Source organism: Artemia franciscana, chromosome 10 (assembly GCF_032884065.1).
Source record: "Artemia franciscana chromosome 10, ASM3288406v1, whole genome shotgun sequence".
NCBI classification, from domain to species: domain Eukaryota; kingdom Metazoa; phylum Arthropoda; class Branchiopoda; order Anostraca; family Artemiidae; genus Artemia; species Artemia franciscana.
The window spans coordinates 7,642,758-7,667,047 of NC_088872.1; the positions used below are offsets into that span (position 1 = coordinate 7,642,758).

General features: G+C 36.2%; 2 protein-coding genes across 7 annotated transcripts in view; one reads left to right on the plus strand and one right to left on the minus strand.

Moving 5' to 3' along the window:
* LOC136031730 (vesicular glutamate transporter 1-like) overlaps positions 1-24,290 on the minus strand; it is a gene marked incomplete at its 5' end in the record, with an annotated part of 404,579 nt that overhangs the window by 214,373 nt on the left and 165,916 nt on the right.
* The window catches only part of LOC136031723 (uncharacterized), a 94,285-nt gene continuing 70,781 nt past the window's right edge, over positions 787-24,290 (plus strand). For 4 of the 6 annotated variants that reach the window (XR_010618566.1, XR_010618565.1, XM_065711429.1 and 1 more), the window contains exon 1: positions 787-891. The gene's annotated coding sequence lies outside the window, so the exon portion shown is untranslated. Of the gene's footprint in view, positions 892-10,963; positions 11,087-24,290 lie in introns of all 6 variants that reach the window. The other 2 variants (XM_065711431.1, XM_065711430.1) reach the window with 1 other exon arrangement.

Consider the following 24,290-nt stretch of genomic DNA (forward strand, 5'->3'; position numbering starts at 1 on the left):
TCCCTTTGAAAGAGAAACAAAATTTTTGCATAAACATGCACAAAGGTATATTATAGGTAGCGGAATAGCACTACCTAAAAAAAGAGTAACATGGGTACAATGTATTATTTTAGTATCTTTTTTGTTTTTTGTTTGTTTTTATTTCTTAGACCAGTAGTTTTTAGACCAGCAGATTGATCACCATGAAAGGGTTAATAAAACCTTTATAGATTGGTAATTTTATATAGTTATTTAATAAGGGCATAGATTCTCCATGAGCCCCTTTTGGGGACTTAACTTGCCCGGGAATTACTCTCATTATAAAAGCGCTGAAACTATCGATGCTTAGATTTTCGAACACTTTTTTATGATTCATACCTCCTGAATCCTACGAGAATATGTCTTGCATCATCATAGTCATTAAAAGCTTTTGAATAAGGCAAGTCAGCTCTTTCTTTCTTATGCAATACTGACCGGATTTCATTACGATCATTAAGTTTCAAAATTAACTTAACATAGTTTTTAGCGTGCTCATTGTTCTCCCTATCATTTACACCTTACATTCATTTTTTTATGGGTTTTACACTTAAATCCTGGGCATTCGAAATACCTTACATAGTCCTGCTATCAGTAAATTCATATCAAATAATTCCGATATGGGGTTGGATCCAATCCAAGACAAAAGTTTGTCTTTTCAAACAATGTCCAAATTTTTCTTTACAACGTGTCTTGCTATAAAAGTCAGTCTTAGTGCCATCTCTAAGCTCAATATTGCATTAGCAAATAGATAGCGTCTTTAGGAAAAAAAAATTAAAACAACATTCCATGATTTACAGTCGGTATAACCTCATACAAATCCTGGAATTGGAATTGGCTAATAAAATTTGAGCAAAAAGCAACGTTCAAAAGAAGGTAAATGACAATTTTTCGATTTCTATGTATCTTATCAAATCTGCAGAATTATTGGCATGTTGTTAATTGCTGAAATAACCTTAATTGAACAAGAAAACTGTTTTGTATACTCATAGTAGGCCTAGCCTACATTCAAGTGATTCAGCTTAACCTTAGTTAATCTTTTTAAACTATTATATAGTTAATCCCTTTCTCCCATGCCTCTCTGTCTATTTTTCTGGGTAATTGTTTAGTTTTGTCACAAGCTGTCTGAAGTGAAAGGCCTATGTACCAATATTTGTCTAAAATTATTCTGAAAATTTAATTGACAGTTTACTTTTAACAAGTAAGAACAACACTCCTGGGACCTACTTCTGAAAAGGTATAAATTTGCCTTCAATTACTCTTTTATCCAAAGTGTTTAAAGAATTTTATAGAATTTCCTATTGAAGAGGTTATATCACCATCACAATCCAAGTCTCTAGAAGCAAATATTATAAAATGATAAAAGCTACTTTAGTATTTTTCAAACAGTAATATAATCCTTTAGGGCACATTGAAAAACATTACCATTCATCAGCATTGTTGAATAGATTCCCTAAAATATTTATTTTTAGTGAACTGTTCATATTCAACTTGGTACCTTCAAGGAAACATCACAGAATTAAAAAATCTACTTTTAAAATGTAAAAAACTCTTACTTATATTATTCCAAAAAGTGTTTCATTTTAGAAAAATTCCATGGTGGGGAAATTGCATACATTTATACAGTTCAAGGTATACTTGACAACTCAGGGGAACTGAGGGTATTGGTGTACCTTAAAAAATACTATGAGTAAATATTTTAGAATGTCAAAATAGTCTTGACAATTTATTGTGTTTCTTTTAGCAAATGACAATGCTATTCTGATACCAAAGAGAGGTTAAGCACAAAAACATTAAAAATCATGGAATGAAATATGGTATTAGTGTGTAGTTGAGTGTAATAAGATGGAAACACAGATAGGTTCAGAAAATAACTTTTAAAAATATGAACATATTTACTTAAATCAATCCTAAAAGAAGTTTACTTTACCCCAACTCTCTTTGATTTGCAAATACGCAGCAAAAGTTACATATTTATAATACATTTTTCTGTTTTTTCATTTTGTTGATGTTGCTTTAAACTTAAAAATTCTCTAAATACTTGCAAGTATCATTACCAAATGTTACATATTATTTTATCCCTTAACCTCTGCTAACAAATTTTTTTTTATTAATTTAACTGAAAATTTTTTCAACTGAAAGTAAGGAGCAACATTCAAACTTATAACAAACAGAAATTATTACACATATGAAGGGAATTGCCTCCTCCTCAACACCTTCCTCTTTATGCTAAAGATTTAATTTTGTCACAATTCTTTCAGAATGACTACTGAAACACAATGTTAATTGGAACAATAAGAAGTTTTTTTCAAAATTACTAAAAACTTTAGTATAGAGTGAGGTGTTGAGGAGGAAGTAATGGCCTTAATACATAAAAATTTCTGTTTGTTATAAGCTTTAATATTGCTCCTTACTTTCAGATAAAATAACGATTTTTTTTATTTAATTTCTGATTTTTTTTTAATAATACTGGGAAATCTGTTGCCCCCTTCATGGAAAATTCCTCTATGGAAAGCTCCACCCATGTTACCTTCTCCCCCCAACCCCCCACCTGAAAAAAACCCTCTGAAAATGTTTGTATACTTCAAAATAGCCAATAATTTATGTGAGCAATGGGCCATGTTCATAACATGCAGCCCTTCCCCCAAGGGCCGTGGAGAATCAAGTCATCCTCAAGGCATAGTTATTAGAGTTTTCTACCATGCTGAACAAAATGGCTATCTCAAAATTTTGATCAGGTGACTTTGGGAGAAATGAGCATGGAAGGGGGTCTAGTTGCCCTTCAATTTATTTGGTCACTTAAAAAGAGCACTAGAACTTTTAATATCTGTTTGAAAAGGCCCTCTCACAATATTACTGGACTAATGGGTTGATATGATCATCCCTGGGGAGAAAAAAAACACACATATGTAATATTTTTACTGTAATCTTTGTTCAACATTTTTACAGATAGGAACTTGAGACTTCTGCAATAGGGTTCTCTGATACTCTGAATTTGATGGTGTGATTTTCATTAAGATGCTGTTTTTTTAGAGGGTGTTTTCTCTTTTTTTTTGATTGGTTGAATTAGTAGTTGATTGGAATACAGGCCAGGTTGATTGGAATCAAGTCCACTGCTACCCACAGGGCTCATGGACTTATACACTTTGCTCTATAGGTCATGTTATATGTAAACAAAATTGGATGTTTATTTTGTTTAGATACAGGTGGCTAGTTTAAACTTGAAAGTGAAAGGGAACAATCTTGGATATTACCATTAATGGATGTGTGAGTTTTTTACTTCCTACTATACAGAAATTATCAGTGATAACTAGAATTATCCTAGTATTTAGAATATAGCCTAATTTGTACAACTCCAACTCTTTCTGTTTCAAAACTCTGCCAACTTTACACAATTTTAGTTTGCCCCACAGAGGAGGAGGGTCAACATGAAATGGGTGCATTTCTACAATTACATTTTTATATGCTATAGGCCTAGTATGGAGGCCTTCCACTAAAGTGAATCACAGGGCAACTAGCCCCCCCCCCTGCACCCTTCTCCTAAATACATCTGATGAAAATTTTGAGGTAGCCATTTTGTTAAAAATAATTCAAGATCTTATAAAAAAAGCTCCAGGTCAACATAACCCCCCAGTGCCTAGGGGCAAGCGTTGTAAGTTATGCCCTTGGGGCAAATATAGTTCTTATGGAATGGATGCTCATATAAACTTCAGGGAAGGCTCATCTGATCAGAAATCAAAAGTTCTAGTTCACTTTTGTAGACTCAAAAGTGGTCAAAGGGAAACTGGCCCCCTCTCTTAACCCCCCCCCCTCTCCGCAGGGGGGGAGGGGAGGCTAGTTCTCCTGTGATCACTTTTCACACTTAAAAAAGGGCATTAGAACTCTCAATTTCTAATTGAAGGAGCCCCCTTTGAAGTTTATATGACAGTCCCTTCCATATGAAGTGCCTCTGGGGAAAAAAAATTATGGTAATAATAAAACAAAGCCATATGGTCCTTACTAATGCAATGCTATAGCAATGCCCCTGATCTACTAAAATATACCAATATTTGTCTAAAATTATTCTGAAAAATTTTAATTGACAGTTTACTTTTAACAAATAAGAACAAAACTCCTGGGACCTACTTCTGAAAAGATGTAAATTTGCCTTCAATTACTCTTTTATCCAAAGTGTTTAAAGAAATTCTTAGAATTTTATAGTATTTCCTATTGAAGAGGTTGTATCAGCATCACAATCCAAGTCTCTAGAAGCAAATATTATAAAATGATAAAAGCTACTTTAAGATTTTTTAAACAGTAATATAATCCTTTAGGGCACAGTGAAAAACATTACCATTCATAGGTATTGTCGAATAGATTCCCTGAAATATTTATTTTTAGTGAATTGTTCATATTCAACTTGGTACTTTCAAGGAAACACCACAGAATTAAAAAATCTACTTTTAAAATGTAAAAAACTCTTACTTATATTATTCCAAAAAGTGTTCACTTTTTCAGAGTCAAAAAGTGATCAAAGGGAAACTGGCCCCCTTTCTTAACGTTTTTCCCCCAAGTACATTCAATGAAAATTTAGATAGCCAGTTTTTAAAATGGTTCAAAGATAATATAACAAAACTTCAGTTTTCGACACAACCCCCCAGGGACCAGGGGCAGGCGTTTTAAGTTATTCCCTGAAGGCAAATATGGTTCTCATGGAAGGGATGCTTGTATAAACTTCAGAGAGGGCTCATTGTATTGGAAATTGAAAGTTCTTGTTTATTTTTAATTATAGTTCAAAGGTCAGGTAACAAAACTTCAGTGTCAACACCACACACCTCCAAAGCCCAGGGGTAGGTGTTGTAAGTTATACCCTGGGATCATATAAGGTTCTTATAGAAGGGATATTTGTATAAATTTCAGAGAGGGCTCATTTGATTTGGAATTAAAATTTCTAGTTCACTTTTTAAGAGTCAAAATGGCATCTAGCCCCTTCCCATCACGTTTTTTTTTCTCAAATGCATCATATAAATATTTTGAGATAGACATTTTGTTAAAAATGGTTTTAATGTCCAATAAGAAAAACACCAATGTCGACAAAGCTCCCCAGGACCTGAAGGCAGGTGGTTTAAATTATACCCTAGGGGTATACAGGGTTCTTATAGAAGGGATGCTTGTCTAAACTTTGGAGAGGGCTCATTTGATTGGAAATGAAAGTTGTAGTTCACTTTAAAGAGTCAAAAGAGCTAGCCTGCCCCCACGCCCTTTTTTCCCCAAAGGTATCAGAATTTTTTTTATATAGCCATTTTGTCAAAAATAGTTAGATTAAATAGCGAAATTTCCAGTGATGGTACAACCCCCCAGGGCCCAGGGGCAGGCGTTTTAAGTTATGTCTTGGGGGTATATATGGTTCTTGTGGAAGGGATGCTTGTATAAACTTCAGAGAGGGCTCATTTGTTTGTAAAGTGATAGTTGTAGTTCACTTTTTAAGGGTGAAAAGAGTGGATGGCAACTAGACCCCTCTCCCTCTATGCCTTTTTTCCCAAATGTATCAGATACAAATTTTGAGATAGCTATTTCATTTAAAATAGTTAAAAGGTTAGATAACAAAAACTATGGTGTCAACACAACCTCCCAGGGCCCAAGGCTAGGCGTTGTAAATTATGCACTAGGGGCATACATGGTTCACATGGAAGGAATGGTCATATAAACTTCTGAGAGGGCTCATTTGTTAGGAGAGTGAAGGTTCTAGTTCACTTTTTAAGAGTCAAAAGAGATCAGAGGGTAAGTAGCCCCCCTCGTCCTTTTCCCCTAAATGCGTCAGGTAAACATTTTGATATGGCTATTTTGTTAAAAATAGTTAAAAAGTCAGATAAAATAAACTGTGGTATCAACACAACCCCCAAGGGCACAGGGGTAGTTATTGTAAGCTATGCCCTGGGGTATATATGGTTCTTTTGGAAGGATTGCTTGCATTAACTTCAGTGAAGGCTAATTTGATTGGAAACTGAAAGTTATATTTTATCTTTTAAGAATCAAAAGGGATTCAAGGGCAACAAAATTGACTTTTTTCAAACATGGCCTATTGTTACACTTCCAGAAATGTTCCTTCTTGTATGAGTATAAAGTCATGGTGTGTCCATTGACGCACTGTTTTGTTGTGGGCAACAACCCCTTATACTGGAAAATATATTTACCTCTTTTCCAGTCTTTGACAAATCCCGAATCTTCATTTCAAAATCCATGTTCAGACACTATCTTCTATCACTATGCGTAGCAAACTCAATTGAGTTTCGTCTTGGTGACTATGAAACCGGGTTTTTTCAGCAAAATTCTTGAGTGTAAGTAAATTCTCGTAGTTTGTTTCACAAAAGAACCTAACTACAATTATTGAGTGTGTTCTGAATAATACACAAGTACCCAAACATCTGATAACAAAAACTTTGGTGTCAACGCGACCCCTCAGGGTCAGGGGGCAGGCGTTGCAAGCTATGCCATGGGGGCAGATAAAGTTCTTATGGAAGGGATGATCATATAAACTTCAGAGAGGGTTTGTTTTATTGGAAATTGAAAGTTCTAGTTCAATTTTTGAGAGTCAAAAGAGATAGGAAGACAACTAGTCCCCTCCCCACTACCTTTTCTCCGCAAAGCCATTTGATAATAGCTTTGAGATAGCTATTTTGTTAAAAATAGTTCAAAGGTCAGATAAGAAAAAAAACTCCTAAGTCAACACAACCCACAAGGGCCCAGACATTGTAAGTTATGTTCTGGGGGCATATACAGCTCTTATGGAAGGGATGCTCATATAAACTTCAGAGAAGCCTCATTTGATTGGAAATTGAAAGTTATAATTCACTTTTTAAGAGTCAAAAGAGATTGGAGGGCAACTAGCCTCCCTCCATGCCTTATTTTGCTCAAACCCATCCGATAAGAACTTTGAGATAGCCATTTTTTTATAAAAATTTCAAAGATCATATAACCGAAACTCCAGGGTCTACAGAATCCCCCAGGGCTTGGAGGCAGGCGTTGTAGGTTATGCCCTTGGGACATATATGGTTGTTGTGGAAGGGATGTTTGTATAAACATCAGAAAGGTTCACTTATATTGGAAATTGAAAGCTCTAGTTAAGTTTTTAAGAGTCAAGGGAGATCAGATGGATCATAATGGGAGATGCCTATGCCCCCTTTCCTCCAAATGCATTTGATAAGAAATATGTTAAAAATTATTCAAAGGTCAAATAAAAAAAACTCCAGTGTCGACACAAGCCCCCAGGGCCCGGCGGAGGTGTTGTAAGTTAAGTGCTGGGGATATATATGGTTCTTATGGAAGGGTTGCTTCAACAAAATTCAAAGAGGGCTCATTTGAATGGAAATTGAAGATTTTAGTTCACTATCGGATTAACGACGTTCTTGACTACTAAGGTCCCTACGTCAGCCCTGTAGTGCATTCCTGCAGCATGGTTCGATCACTGGGTCCCGTATTACCACGCTAAGGTCAAACCCACTGCGCCAACACAGGTAGTTCGGCTTGAATACATTCGTTTTGAATTGGTATGCGATAAAATAATTCAGACGTCATATACGGACAGTGACGTCACTTGACAGACACACAGACAACTTATTCGTATATATATAGATAGATAGATGAGCTACGTCGGCTTGAATTCATTCGTTTTTGAATTGGTATGTTATGAAATAATTCAGACGTCATATGCGGACTGTGACGTCACTCGACAGACAAGAAGACAAACAACTTATTTTTATATATATAGATAGATAGTGAAGATACATATGTTGCACCATGTTGTATAGGATAACTTATTTTAATTTTTCAGTTACTTCGATTGGAGTTCGTCCTTTATTATATTAACTTTCAGTTACTATTTGCAATGATCTCTTCTTTTCTAGCACCTTTTGTAATTAAAAAAAATATATTTAAAATAAAATCAATATTTCAAAAATTTGCATTTTCATACACTAGATAATGAATGTCGTCATAATGGTGATAAAACCATTAAACAAAAAACCATAAAAAAAAAATAAAAAGACTTTGGGTTCTATTGGAGGCTTTTAAAGCAGAAATTAAAGAAGTTGAATTAAAGTTTAGTGAAAAACCAAAGAAGTTGATATTTGAAACTTATATGTAAGACTAATTGAAACTAAATTATACCGTTACCTATTTCAAAGGGCAATGCAGAAGCATGGGGGCGATGATGTCATTCGTATCTTTGTAGCTGGCTCCACTATGTGGAATGGTAGTCGTAGCGTATGTTCCATCGCACTTCTTTTCTGTTCTAAAATCTTCCGCTTCAAAACTTCAAATAAAGATTCTCCGGAAGAGGAATTTGAGGGAGAACTAAGAGCCGTAGAGTTCCTATTAACCTGCATTGGAAATTTGTTTTACTTCTGGGTAAAGAAAGAAATTTACATGAAGATTTTGAATGAACTTTTACAGTGAACTCTCTCTTAACATAATCATGTAAATGATCCGGATCGTGAATCACCCAAAAAGTCATTTTTTTCGCATAAATATGCTAGTTTCTATTATATCATTTTAGTAATTATACTGAAGAGGATCGCTGCATTTGAGATCGAAATATCTGGACTAAAACCTGTTTATTTTCCTTGTCTAAATAAATAGATTTATCCCAATTTGAAAATTTATTTAACCCATCCTTGTCCATCTACGATATCTGCTGTTGTTGGCACCGATTGTTTAAACTGATTTTTTAAGATCGATCGTAACCATAGAGTGTGTTGAACTCGAATCCTTCAGCACCGAAGAAGAGTCCATTCTCATTATATTGTGGCAAGTTATAATATAAATACACCGTTCAGTTTCTGGTGTTTAAAATATGAAAAAATGTTTGAAAAATTGGCCCATAAAATTTTGAGCATTTAAGTTTTTCATTTCTTCTAATATTTGTATGATGAGCCATGTTGATGCTTTCTGTAATCGCTGCAACCATTATTTTTCAAGGATAATTAAAAAGAGGAAAAAGCCTATGGCTTTTTATGGCACTTGTTCTTTATTGGAATAGTAAGAGACGATGGTTTGTTCTTACTAGGTTACAGGTATCTCTACAACCAAGACACGAGTGAAACTTGAAATAATCCCTATTTACAATGAACTAACAGATCCTATATGTAAACTAAACCGATTTTTCATATAACTACTGTTTAAAATACCTTCCTTGGTCTTTATTAACTCTACATTTTCTTTATCTTTGTATTCGCTTAATGTAATATATTGTCAAAAAGTAATTATGTTGCATCATCGTGTATACAGATATATATTTTAATATTTCAGTTACTATGGGCTAGAGTTTGCTCCTTAATATAATTTTCCTAAAAACTGATTTCATTTTAAAAACCAGGTTTTTGCTAATTACAAAAGGCACTAGATGTACCATTTTCCTTTAAAATGAGCCATTTAAAAGTTCTTTATGTGTTCCAGTGCCCCTCTAGATACAGAGGGGAAAAGGAAACAAGATGTCATTGATGCAGAATATCGTGCTTGCTGCCACTTTTCTTGTTTTTCAAGCTAATAGATTTTACCTCGTTATTCAAGCCAAGGAGCTGTACGTTTCCTGTACATGGGTTTCAGGAAAGATGATTCTGATAGTCTACTTTGTGTTTCGATCTGATTCTGTTTTTAAGAATTATGGGCTATTTTATTTTTTACTATTCGACGGGATTGTCTCTTACTAGGTCGATAGCTACCACTACCACTTGGATGACAAGGCTGTTCTAGTCGTGTACTTTGTGTTTTATCTGGTACTATTTAAGGAGTTTTAGGATATTTTTTGGTTAACATAGGACTTGTTTCCACTCTTAGCAGGTTGCAGCTACCGCTGCAACCACGATTTTACTGAAAAGGGCTTAAAAAGCTCTTTGGTTTTATTTTAATTTAATATTTCAGTTATGGTGAGCATAGAATTAATTCCTTAATACAAAATGATACACAAATTTGGTCCTTAGATTTGCTTCATGACTCGTTCTTTTATAATTATAAAAAATCTAGTTTTTCATAAAAATTGATTTTATTCTTAAAATAAGGTTGCTAATTACAAAATATTCATGAATAAATCAATCTCCTTTAAAATGAGCCATTAAATAGCTCTCTATGATGTTCCAGTGCCCCGCTAGCTGAGGAAAAAAATCGGAAAAGAAGGCTGTTGATCTAGAATATCCGGGTTGCAGCCACTTTTCTTGTTTTTCAAGCCAATAGATTTCCCTCGTTTTTCAAGCCAAGGGACGGTAATTTTCCTATATAGGGACTTCAGAGAAGGCGGTTCTAACAACAGTACTTCATGTTATGGGTTAGTATATTTCTGACTCATAGTAGGGGCTAAGGGTTATTATATTACTTTGTACAGGGCATGATCGTCTCTTACTAGGTTGCTAGATACTGCTACAACCCGGATCTTTTTGTAATGATATCAATGAAACTTACATGAACGCCATTTATAAAGAACTATACCGATTATCATTAAACATCTCTTTATGATGTTCCAATGCCCCACAGAAACCGGAGAAAAATATGTTGTCGATGCAGAATATCTAGGCTGCAGCCACTTTTCTTGTTTCTCAAGCCCTTAGATCTGCCTCATTATTCACGCCAAGGGATGGCAAGTTACCTATAAAGGGGTTTCAGATATGGTGGTTCCAATAGTGTTTTGGTCCGACTCTATTTCTTAGAAGTTATGAGTTATTTTGTTTCTTAGTATGGGATATGATTGTCTCTTATTAGGTTGCTAGCTACCACTGCGAGCTGGATTACACATCCTATTTTGATCTTTGCATGCAAGGTGGGGTTTATAAAATTTGTTTGTCCAGTGTTTTACAAAAATGTAGTTTTTCGTTAAAAATTTGGTCTATTTAAAAAATTTTTTCTATTAATTACAGAGAGTCCTTAAATACATCAATTTCCTTTAAAATAAACCTTTAAAGAGCTCTCTTTGGTGTTCCAGCGCCCTGCTAGCTGTGGAGAAAAATCAGAAAAAAGATGCTGTCAATGCAGAATATCGTGGTTTCAGCCATTTTTCTTCTTGTTCAAGCCTGTAAATTTTCCTCGTTATTTAAGCCAAGGGACGGTAAGTTTCCTGTATAAGGGTTTCGGAAAAGATGTTTCTCATAATGTAGTTCTTGTTTTGATCTGACGGTATTATTTTTAGAAGGTATGGGCTTTTGTATTTCTTGATATTGGACGTGATTGTCTCTTAGTAGGGTGCTAGCTACCGCTGCAACCCGGGAAGGTACAATAAAACTATTGATGCTTTCCGTGCATAAGGCTAAACTCCATTACTAATAATTCTATTAAATACTAGCTGTTGGTGGGGGTGGCAAATCGATTGCTGTTTTGAACAGACGCACTAAATTATTATTTCGTGGAAATGATGTTGCAATTTGGAAACGATAGTCCTTTCAACGTCGGGAGAAATTTCGCAACGTGCATTCAATTCAGAATTTCTATCACTGATGAATTACAGTTGTAAAAATGTATGATTCTTGCCTGAGAACGGTAGAAGGGACCCTGCTCTATGATAAATTTGCCCTTTTACTTTGAAAGTAGGCGTAAATTGATTTTCGATTTGGGCACCAAACGACGTCATTTGGAAACATGAGTTATATTTTCTGATGTTTAACAAAAAACGCTTAGATTCTGACTTAGTTCCAGTATGCAAAGTCTTCAATGGCTCTGGTGATGCAGCCAGTTGAGGAAGTTTAACTTTTCCTGAGACGCAACAAATTCCCATTGTTTCACCATTAAAATTCAAGGCCTTGCAATAGGGACAAATTTTAGACATAGTCCCGATTTGAACACATCTACTCAAGTTATAATCATCGACTGGGGTGTACTTTTTAGTTTTTTCTTTTCTTAGTTTTTTCTTTTTTAGTTTTTCTATTTTTTAGTTTTTCTATTTTTTAGTTTCTTCTTTTTATTAGTTTGTTTTCTTTTTAGTTTTTTCCTTTTTTTAGTTTTTTTCTTTTCTAGGTTTTTCTTTTTTAGTTTTTTCTTTTCTTTTTTTTGGTTTTTCTTTTTTCTTTTCGATGATTTTCAGCAATTCTTACCAACTGAGAGCTTCTCTTCTGAAGAATAATATCTCGAGGTAAAAACTGATCACCGACCATAACGATTGCCACTTCGTCGATAGTTGGAAAATTGTCTCTACGCACATGTTGGCCAGGAGGCGTTTTGTCAGCCGAAATAACAATTTTATGCGTATCAGTAGGCATCAAATCTATTGCTGTTTTGCACAGACGCACTAAATTACTATTTCCGCGGAAAATATGTTGCAATTGGGAAACGATAGTCCTTTCAATGTCGGGAGAAAATTCGCAACGTGCATTCAATACAGAATTTCTATCACTGATGAAGTACAGTTGTATAAATTTATGATTCTTGCCTAAGAATGGTAGAAAGGACCCTGCTCTATGATAAATTTGCCCTTTTACTTTGAAAGTAGGCTTCTTGATTTTCGACTTGGGCACCAAACGACGTCATTTGGAAACATGAGTTATATTTTCTGATGTTTAACAAAAAACGCTTTGATTCTTACGTAGTTCCAGTACGCAAAGTCTTCAATGGCTCTGGTGGTGCAGCCAGTTGAGGAACTTTAACTTTTCCTGAGGCGCAACACATTTCCATTGTTTCACCATTAAAATTCAAGGCCTTGCAATAGGGACAAATTTTAGACATAGTCCCGATTTGAAGACGCAAGCCTGTTTTCACGCTGTTGTTGTGATTCCTCGGCACACTTTCTTTTGAAATTTCTCTTTGAATAAAATCCTTGAGCAGCTTCCTCGGCACGCTTGCTTTTGGTAATTTCTCTTTGAGACGCAAGCATGTTTTCACGCTGTTGCTGTGATTCCTCGGCACGCTTTCTTTTCTTACTTTCTCTATTAGCCGCAAGCCTTTTGGAATTAACTCTTTGAGCAGCTTCCTCGGCTTTTTCTTCTGCCACTGTAGGATTTATACAAAATTTTTCTTTGAATTAACTCTTTGAGCAGCTTCCTTTGCTGTTTCTTCTGTCATTTTAAGATCTATATTAAAAATTTCTCTTTGAAAGGCCTTCTTATATACTTACAATGACGTCATATACAGTCGACAAACATGACGTCAGTCGACAAACAACTTCATGATGGCATAATGCTCAATCCTTATAATGACGTCATTCGACAAACATGACGTCAGTCGACAGTGGACAAACATGACGTCAGTACACAAACAACTTATTTTTATATATATCAGGCGAAGCTTCCCTTACTAAATTACAGTCCTTATTACAAAATCAAAATTAATACAAAATACAAGATACTTAGCACTTAAAAATACTTAATACTTACAAAATACAAAAGGGAATGATACAAAATCAGTCCAATTTTCCTTTCTTAGTCCTATGCATTCTCTTTATATGCTCTCTCAATAACTTGACCCAATACCACCCGTTGAGATATCTGATCGGACCTTTTTTTTATCATTTGATCTCATTTTCGACCAGAAATCCTTTGTGTCATCTAGATTAAAAGCTTGCTCCAACTCCTTGTTCTTCTCTAAGCTTCTGTCGCTTTTCACCAATGGATTATTTTCTCTCTTTGGTTTTCATCATATGAAGAATAATTACAAACTGACTCTTGTAGATCTTTTAAATAATTTTTCATAACTTTTAAGTCTAATTGTCTAATTGCATAAGAAGTTTAGTTTTATTTTCCTATTTAATTCTTCAAACCTTTGAGCACAGTTACAAGAAATTGGCCCATATTCACTCAGTCATACCGATATCTATTGATAATTTATACATGTTTTCAAGCGTCAAAATTATCTTGAACCTTAAAAAGTTTGTTTTTCCCGCGATTCCCGTTATAAGGCTTAGATTAACCTCAACTGAAAAATGATCTGATCTGAAGATACATAGAACCTCAACTCCAACTTAGGTGGTTTCACAAGCTCAAGGCTAGTTAATATACAACCGATTATGCTCGGATTTCTCCCTGACAGTCTGTAAACTCACACACCTCCAACTTTCTACTAAATCGTCCATTTCCAACTACAAATGTACTATCCAAGCACGGCTCCGGAAACCTTCCTTCACAACAATTAACCTTTATTTTAAAGTCTGTGCTATTTCTAGATGTCTTCATGTGCTGATTTTGGATTTGTAGATATGCTGATTCCTAGATGTGCTATTTCTAAAAGTATCAGTTATAGAAGCTGGCGTTCCTACAAACGAAGCTAAGTATTAAAATAATAATAAGTATATAATAAGTATCTAATATTAAAATCCCTCACAACTAATTTAAATCATTTTCATATCGACAACGTAAATGTCTTATATCTTCCTCTAACAGACCCCAAGTTGAAATGTTTGCCCATATATAATGCCCATAAAATGTTTTCTGATATTATCATATATTTCTAGTTGCATTTCTAGTAACTTTTTCTACTGAATAACCTTTGAAAGTTAAGACCAAGTTTTCATTGTGCCACGTCTCAATTAGAGCAATAATATCCACACAGTTTAAGCCTTGTAAAACTTGTTCTTTTTATTTTTTACACCTTGGATATTCTACGCAACTTTATGCAGCAGATGGACAAGACCCCATTTACTTGTTAATAAATCATCATGTACTGGCAAGACATACGGTAAGACGAGACAATCAATAAAGTGAGAACGGAAGTCAGTAGCAATTACTAGTATATGCAGCAGCAGGGCCCTTTGATAGAACATTATAGTTAACTCCTCTACTCGCAACATTAAGAATATTACAGCGACTCTGGTTTGCTGGACTAATGGTTTCACTCACTTTTCTAACTCTTTTTTCATTTTTTATTCGTAGCTTTAGGTGATTTCCTATTTGTTCAATAGGTCTTGATGCACGTTTATTGAAGTCGTCTATTGAGTACTGAGGAGAAGGATATGTTATATCGACCTGCGCCATCATTTCGACATCACTATCAGAATATTCTGATACCGACAAACGAACCTCAAAACATCATTTCTTTCAGCTACTGAATCGACCGGATCATTTCCTTTGGTCACGTTTCTTTATTCTGTCGGTTTGTCTTATTGTGATCCTGGCAGGATACTATCTCTTTTGCGCACTTATAGAAGTCGAAAACAAATATTCTGCATTCGATAAATATTTTCTCCCCTCAGACTTTCTTGATGACGATTAGTTTTATTTTTGTTCCTTTCCCAGGACTCATTATCCATCTAATGTAAGAATGAAAATAAAACCAGAACAGGACCTACCAGTTCGAAAGCCGTGTTGTTCTTCCGTGAGGTGAGTCTAGGGCTGTTCATAGGTGTTGTATTTTACTAGGTACAGACGTTAACTTGATGACATTCCAGTTGTCAAAGAAAAGCACAGAGTTTGAACAGTATGGCCCTGCTCCAACCTTTTGGGAGCTCTTCGTTATTCAATATAACCACTATGAGAGCACCTCAAATAGTCATGCCGGCTTGAAGGGAGTTTGGCATCCTTCTAGAATTTTGTATAACTTTTTATTTTCAATTTTGTCTTCTTGAAAAATTCTTCTGTAGCTGAAAGCTGTGAGTAATTGCTAAATGCAAGAAAGCCTTCTTAAAATTACTTTTGAAATATTGAGAAACTAAAAGGCTAGACAGACAAAAATTTTCTTCAAGTGTTTTAAGAGCATAAACGCACCTACACCACAAAAGGGATAGATAGGAAGCAAAAGGCAAGACAAAGGGCAAGAAACTAACGGGCTAGACCGACATAACTTTTCTTCCAGCGTTTTAACAGCATAAACACATCTACATCACAAAAGGGATAGATAGGAGGCAAAAGGCAAGACAAAGGGCAAATAAATAAAGGGCTAGACAGACAAAAATTTTCTTCTCGCGTTTTAAGAGCATAAACGCACCTACATCAGAAAAGGGATAGATAGGAGGCAAAAGGCAAAACAAAGGGCAAAAAACTAAAGGGCTAGACAGACAAAAATTTTCTTCTTGCGTTTTAAGAGCATAAATGCACCTACGCCACTAAAGAAATAGATAAGAGGCAAATGGCAGGACAAAGGGCAAGAAACTAACAGGCTAGAGAGACATAACTTTTCTTCCAGTGTTTTAAAAGCACCTACACACGAGTAATAGACTGTTTTTTTTTCACAGAAAACGTAGTGTGTTTTCGGTAAGTTTCTTAACATTAGACTCCACAAATTGCTTAGTAAAGCCATCAAATTTCATATTCACTAAGATAATAAATAATTCCACAAATATTATCTTAGTAATAATAACGACCAGTTCTTTTTAATATTGCATCTCAGATTCTATCTTTCTAGGGTTGAAATTTGTTCCATCACCTAGTTGATTGGCAAAATAAATTTGTAATCTGTTTAATTTAATGTGCTGGCAAGAGGGGGTGGGGAATAGAAAGAAGATTTATTTTTAGCTTTAGCCAATCTATATTAATTCATTGTTTTCCCCTACCTTAGCAGTTTTAGCAGTTTAGCTGTAGAAGTACAAGTCACTGTCTTGGAATTTTTCGTCTTTAAATTTCCTTGGCATAAAGTAAAGGTTTGAATATAAGTTGCTTCTGGCTGGCAAGGCTATTATAATTTTACCCTTGTGTGAAGATTTATAAAAAAAATTTATTTCAGCTCTTTCAAAGGTGCTGTCCATGCTATTGTTTCTATTTCATTAATTGAGTAACAACTGTGTACTTGAAATTTTTTATAATTTTCATTTCTAAAAATTATCTACAATATTTTTATGAAATATATGATATGTTTGTGTATCTGATAGTATTTTTTTATGCATGACTATATTCTGTTTTCCTGACAACTGGCATTTCTTGTTTAACTGCTCCTGCCTGTGGATGAGCACTGTGATGGCTAGGGCTATTCTGATCCCCCTGGCCCTGGGAACTATGTTAACCCAGAAGTTTTATTTTTCTGATGTTTGAAGTAGTTTTTACAAAATGATTATCTCAAAATGTTTGTTTGATGGGTTTTTAAAAAATGGGCATGAGGAGGCTAGATCTGATATATTTGGGGGAAAACATTATGGTGGGTGTGGCTAGTTGCCCTCCAATCACTTTTGACTCTTAATAATGCCACTAGAACTCCCAATTTTCAATCAAATGAGCCCTGTATGAATTTTATACAACAATCCCTTCCATATGAAGCACCTCTGGGGGGAAAAATTGCAGCCATATGGCCTTTACTATAGGCAATTTTATAGCACTACCTCTCAAATACTCGTCCCAGTGGATGAGAATATTTTATCTGGCAGACAAAAAATATGTCCAAGGTAAGAGCATACTCATTGCCTCGCCACAGAGACAACTTTTTTGTTATGTGCGAGTACAGATCTTGTCATTGCTCACATGATCTCACCAGATGATCCAGCAGTTATTTTCAAACAGGTTTTCTCTTGTTCCGCAATTAGCTTTAGGTATTCTATTGATCAACTTAGAACAGAACAAAATCTTTGCTCAGTTACAGTTGGGGCTTCAGCTTCTGTAAGTATACTGTTGATTTTCAGATTGGTTAAAATCTGAAATGCTGCTTTGGCTATTCTGATGCATAGTTATTTTTTCGAGTCATAATGGGAAACTACTGTACACTCTAAGTACTTGAAGTTTGTCATCTGTTTTTTGCCTTTATTTCTTAGTTGGATTCCCATGGGTGAATTTTCTAATTTAGATAGTTTTAGACTTTGGAATGTTGATATGTAATCCAGATTGTTCTGCTTTCTTCCTGAGTTTGTTCAGAAAATTTTGACCGGTTTGCCTTTCTCTATGGGCTAAATTATCGGATTGACCAACTCTTTTGGGGGGGGGGGTATGTGCAAACAATTGGCAAAATTGACATCCTGGAGAAGCTTTCCTGCAATTCAGATTTGATATTAATTCACCTGACTTAAGATGTTGTCTTTGACTAGGTTGAAAAGAGAAGGCTGAACAATTCAAAGTCTTGCTTTTTGCCAGTCATCACTTTAAGATATTGTGTGTTGCCATCAGAGGTTTTTAACACAGCAGTTTGTTCCTTATTAAATGGTAACTGTAATGATCAAGATAAGCAATTTATTTAACCCAGGCACCTACAAAAGAAAAGCAATATGTAAAGGCAAGCATAGCACATGCAACTGCACACAAGAAAGTGCAAGCAAGCATTCATAATTAATTACTATATTATAAATCATTACATCTTCCTTCTTTTCATCAAAACAACATGATTCCTGGATTTACCAATACTGCACAATACTATCACATAACAAGGTATCACTGAATTAGTACTTTGTAGGAGAAGGCGCTGGGCTCATTTCTCTACTGTGTACTTACACATAATTATGATACTCCAACTAATTCTTGATTATCCTTACTTGTCACACAAAGAGGTATCACTCGCACTCTATAAATCTCAAGAAGGTGCTAGGCTTGCTTCTCTAATGTTTACTCAGAGGGTACACACTGCTTACGCAATACACAGGTTATTTACACTTCAAATTACTATTTACAGGCTCAGTTGCTTAGGCGGTTTGATCACTCTTCAAGAATGGGCTCTTGTGCCAATTTTGGGGTAAGAATCTACTTTATGTGGCTGAACTATGGATTTTAGTGGTGTCAACTGTGTATTTGAACCTTCTAGCAGCAAAGGCTGCTGCAGCAATCCCCAGCACTGACTTATGGGTGATGGGTTTCGGGTTGGGGGCGGTTGGCTCTTGTTTGGGGTTACAAATTGGGTCAAAGCCATTACAGTGTGACCACTGACCTCCTGTGTCTTGGAGGTGTTTCCTTGGCAGCTAGAGAGATGTACTCTATTTTGTCTGATGATGGGTTTCAACTATGTAGGATCAAGGAGACACATATTGGGCAATTATTCTTGCTGTGCTCCACTTCCCACCTTGTGTCTTCTGCACATAAACTGATTGCCCAAGTTCTACTGATGGCAACAACCTAGATGCCATCCTACATAGGATGGCAACAACCCAACAACCTACACATTGAATTTGATTAAAAATCACACAAGCCCAAAGAAAAACATGGTGCTTTCTTTTTTTAATACCTATTTTCAACTTTTTTTCAAATGGTATACTTTTCAAATGACAATAAATAATTACTTGGATAAACATTGGTTGAGAGCGTCTAGATAAGTAAGCTTTGAATATCTATACACTCTAGTCAATCACTAATCTAGAACTTGTGCTAATTCTTCCCATCAAGTTTCAGCCTGATCTCTCCACTCTAAGCGTTTTCCAAGATTTCCAGGTTACAAGATTTCTGTTTTTCCCCTCCAACCCTCTATGTCCCTGGATCCGATTCAAATTGAAAATGGAGCATCTGAGACATAAAATTTTTCTATATTTTAATTTTCATTAAGATCAGATCTGCTATTGTTAAAAACTTCCTTTCTAATTAACGTTTTTGGCACACCTGCATCAAGTAAACACGGTAATTTTTTGAAACACTTACTTTTAAAACAGCGCAAAATTGGTAAATTATTATTTACCTCCGTATCACAACATTCTAAACTATATTGAGGTCTTTGAAAAGGTACAACTCTGGCAGTCCTTACAAGCTGGATTCTCCAGTTAAATCCCCACTGTTTTTTGTCCAAAGTTTTGGGGATTTTCTCAGTTTTCTTCCGTGTTACTGTTTTAACCTTGGGTGTTGTTTACCATCTAATTTTTAGACATAAATTCAGGAATATTAATGGATACTTGCCAAGTAGGGGAGATGTGGGTACCCTGGGACATTTTCAAGCGTATGTCCAATATCTGGAGAACGCCTAGTCCAAATCGCCTGATTCTGCTACTCACTTAAGTGGAATTGCTTGGGCTTTCTCCCGGATTTTTTGTAGATTATTTTCTTAATCTATCTTTTTGGTACCAATGATTTTCCGAACCCTCCTCTTCTGTCCCAGAGTACCCTGACCCCAAGGTACTCTGGGACACGGTTAAGGGTACTCTGGGACACAGTGCACTTTTTGATCAAATTTCATTTATTACAAACCTATAGTCAACTTTAATGAAAATAAAAACATAATAAAAAACTTGTAACATTATTCATTCAACGGGGAACTGCGAAAGGTCAATATAAAAAGTCATGGCTTTCACAGCCCGTTCTGTGCCTCCACTAAGATTTGGTCTTCGTAGGCGTAACTCGATCTCGTCTGTCGTGACAAAGGCTTCGTCCTTTGAACTTTTCTTACTGACGTACCTAACCAGTACAAAATCGCCAGGCTTTATCTCCGTTGGTTCTTTCAGTCTCTTCCATGTCACTCAGGTGCAAGGAATCATCAGTTCAGCAAAGAGCTCAACAGAAGCAGCATCACTACTGTTGCTAAAATCTAAAGCCACCTTTGCTTAATCTCTTTTTTTATCTTGCTTTCTTCTCGTTATCTTCTGTTTTTTTATTTTCCTTTGCTTCTTCCTTCTTTTTTCTCTTCAGGTCTCTCTGCCTCTCTGTTTCAAAAATGGCATCCTTAACGGGGGTTGCAGTCAAAATCTTGGACTGGCCAGGCTTCCTTCCTCCTTTTTTTTCTGAATATCAATTTGACGTTTAGGAAGGGGAAGTATTTGATCGAGTAGAACACAGACTGAACCACCAGCGCCCACTGACTCCCTGTCTGACAGCCCACTGTCCGCTTGCGTTGATGAGCTGCTCCCTGCGCCGACATTGATCTGCACTTCATCTGTCGGATCGCAGGGATTGCTGACGGGAGTCAGGGATGGAAGAAAGTCTGATTCTTCCCAGACATTGGGATTAAACGGATGGATTCCTGGTTTAGAAAAACCACTCATTATGTTGGTTGGGTTGAATGCTTTAGGGAAAGCAACCCCAAGAAGTTCAGAGATTTCGTATTTCGTTAATGGTCTTCCAGGATGGTTCCTTAGCCAGTTTTCAATAGCTTGGTAGAAGTATGTTTTAAGTGGTGAATAGACGGTCACATCAAGGGGCTGCAGTCTGTTTGACGTGTGTGGAGGAAATGTCAGTATTTGGAACCCCATCTCTTTCGCAGCAGAAATGAAGCTGTAGCTCATGTGACTATCATGGTTGTCCATGAGAAGAAGGACTGGTTGCTCAGGAGAGCACCTTACGTACCTTTTAAAGTGCTCAAAGTAGCCAAGGAATAACTCGGTCGTCATCCATGCATTTCTGGGCTTTCCACTGGCGACAACTTTTGTCCCTGGTGGTGCCCCATCTAAGAGTCTTTCAACAAAGCGGGTCCTTCCAAAGATAAGGTAAGGGGGAATGAAGCTTCCCATCGCATTGATAGTTCCAACCATTGTGACTAGTTTTCCTCTTTCCTGTGATGTAGTTGCTCCTAGCTGCTTTACACCTTTAGGGCTAAGTACCTTCCGGCATTTCTGTTGAACATTCGATAAGCCCATCTCATCCATGTTGTAGATGCAGTCAGCTGGAAAATGAAACTTCGACTGTAGCTCTTCAAGATGTTTATAGAATGTGTCAACTGCAGCACGGTTGAAACCAAGGTTGCAATGAAGGCTGGTGCTTTCCGGTCTCCTCAAGGAAATTCTTGTATGTCTCTCCATGAAACCTTTATACCAGTCTTCTCCTGCTGCTTCATTGCCATCCCATGATTTAGGGTATTTCAAGGTGTTCGCCTTGGCAAATTCCCAAGCTAATTTCTTTGTCCGTTTTTTCGTAAGTCCTTCATTCGTGATGAAAGTAGAATATAAGATTCGAGTGAATCTTCCATTCAGAAGGGAATACTTTTTTCACATCATAGCGTGGTGTGAAGCGAAATGCAACTTTTTCTTCGTCTGCCGACGCGGAATATGCCTTACAGTACCGAGAGTGTCGATTTCTGAACAGCATGCAGTGTTGCTGCAGTTCTGATTGGCATTCCATCTTTTAAGTGAGCCATTACAGCAGCCTTTATGTTTTTTTTCGTCCCAGGCATAAGGAGAGGGATCAGACTTCCTCTTCCTCGGCATTCTGCAAAAAATGATACTTTTAGGAACGAAAAGCAAAGAACCGTTTTTATTGTTGCCAGGGCTAACACAGTTTGAAAGATTATCTGGTGTATATCAGGCAGATCTGTCTCACAGCTTGACCTTTACATTACATTATCAGTTGTTGAAATGAGGGTACCCTGGGACACAATGGGCAAAAAGTGTCCCAGGGTACCCAGGAACACGTGTCCCAGAGTACCCAAACGGGTAACTCTCCACGCAAACTTCATCTTCTCCCCCTAGATGGTAGTTCAGGTCAACCACTGAACAACATTTTGTAGCCTAAAGAAAACTACTTCAGACAAAAAAACATTCAATACCCTGCGACGAACTGTTCAAAAGATTTTTTGTAAAAACCAGGTCCTTTTTCTTACTCAAACACCCATAAAAAAACTTACCTAAAATCTCTGATGAAAATGTTTCTCGATTTCTTCAGGAAAACACATGCATACTTACTGATAGATGGCACGTCGTTCGTCATTCAGGCGGGATTTTTGAATAATTTTTTTTCACAAAGGTACCATGTCCCATCTGACCCTTGTCCTATCTTCCCCACATCTCCCCTATTATTTGCTCCCTGCCTCTTAAGATTTTTGCCACTCTATTTTTGTAACTGGTGTCTCGTTTCATATGCTGGCCTTTCCTTATGTATTCTATGCCAAAAATTGCCGCATAGTGATTTGGTTTGCTACAATAATGGCAACAAAATCTTTTCCTATATGGTCTGTTAGTTTCCTGACCTCTAAGGAGTGTATATTTACTTCTATATATCTTTGACCTATCATTATTGATTATCATATTGTCTGTGGTGGTGGGTACCCATATTTTTTATAGTTCCAGGTCGCTAAGGACTTAAGGTCGTGGAATCGGTTGGCAATTTCCATAGAAGATGACCCTTCTTAGCCCCCTTCGTGTCTCTTAGGTCCACGATCTGTCCCCCAAAATTTGACAATTGGGGACTTTGGTAATATTAGCATCACATTTGCTGAAAGGGTCAAAAATGTTTTCTGATAATTCAGTTTTACAATAGTTCCAAACCACTTAAAGACCCGGTCATTTGCTAAAATTTTACTCCAAAGATTATGCTTCAGTTGAAAATTTCAGTGCCTTCAAAAAATCCAAACCATAACGGATAATATCATCTTTATTAATTCCCGCGTTAAAACTCGTTTGAACGAAATTCAGCATCGGGGAAATTATCAGTTTATCTGGATTGTCCGTTCCTCCCATATATAAGTTCATGGGTTATTATCGGCTGCATGGCAGCATATATATTTCTTCTCTATACAAGTGTTTGGAGAACTACCTTATCTAGTCTTGAAGGGTAGGAAAGCTTCCACCTCCTGGATATAAGTGGACCTTAGACTGGATTAATGAATATCACGTTGCATTTTGGAAAGCTTCGTAGAACTTTTTTGCTGGAGCCAAAAATATATTGTTTCTACCCATTTCCGTTCGTGATTTCACCTGAGTTTATCATTCAGTTTTTTGTACTTGGGATTGCGGTAGAGAAATGGTATCAGATGTGCCTCTAAAACTTCAAATGTTCTCTCAATGCTAACGAAATTTGAGTTTATCCTTTGCTCCTTTCTAACTGATGACGTTAGAAACTTGGCCTACGGCAAAAAGTCAACTTTTAAACTTAAGCAGATAGATTTTTTTTATGGCAGTCGATAACTCTTGATGAGCTGATCAAAGCATATGTCATCTATTTTTTGGTAGAAAAATTCCTTCATGAGATATATCAGTTTGAAAGTTGAAAGGGGTTGACAATTTCAATAGTAAGGTTTACACTGAAACCAAAAATAGGCCAATACAGAAATGGTATCAGATGGGCCTCTTCAACTTTAAAAGTTCTCTCATTGCTAAAGAAATTCGAGTTTATCCTTTGTTCCTTTCTAAGTGACGTTAGAAACTTGGCCTGCGGCAAAAAAGTAAATTTTTGAACTAAGAAAGATAGTTTTTTTTTTCATCGACAGTCGATAGCTCTCGAGGAGCTGATCCAAGTATATGTCATCCATTTTTTGGGAGAAAAATCGTTTCATGAGATATACCAGTTTGAATGTTTAAAAGGGTTTACAGTTTCAGTAGAAAGGTACACACTAAACCAAAAAAAGACCAATACCAATTGATAGGGGACTTTTAAGCAATAGACGGATGTTAGGTCATAATTACCCTCGGCAATGAGGGGTCCGCAACTTTTGCTAGTTGGTTTTCCTATTATTTGTTTCGAGTGTATTTGATGATTAAGACCAATTTGTTTTCAGTGGTAAGACATGTTGGGGACTTATAAGTAATAATCGGTTGTTAGGCTAAAATAATCTTCAGCGATAAGGGTTTGCAGCTTTTG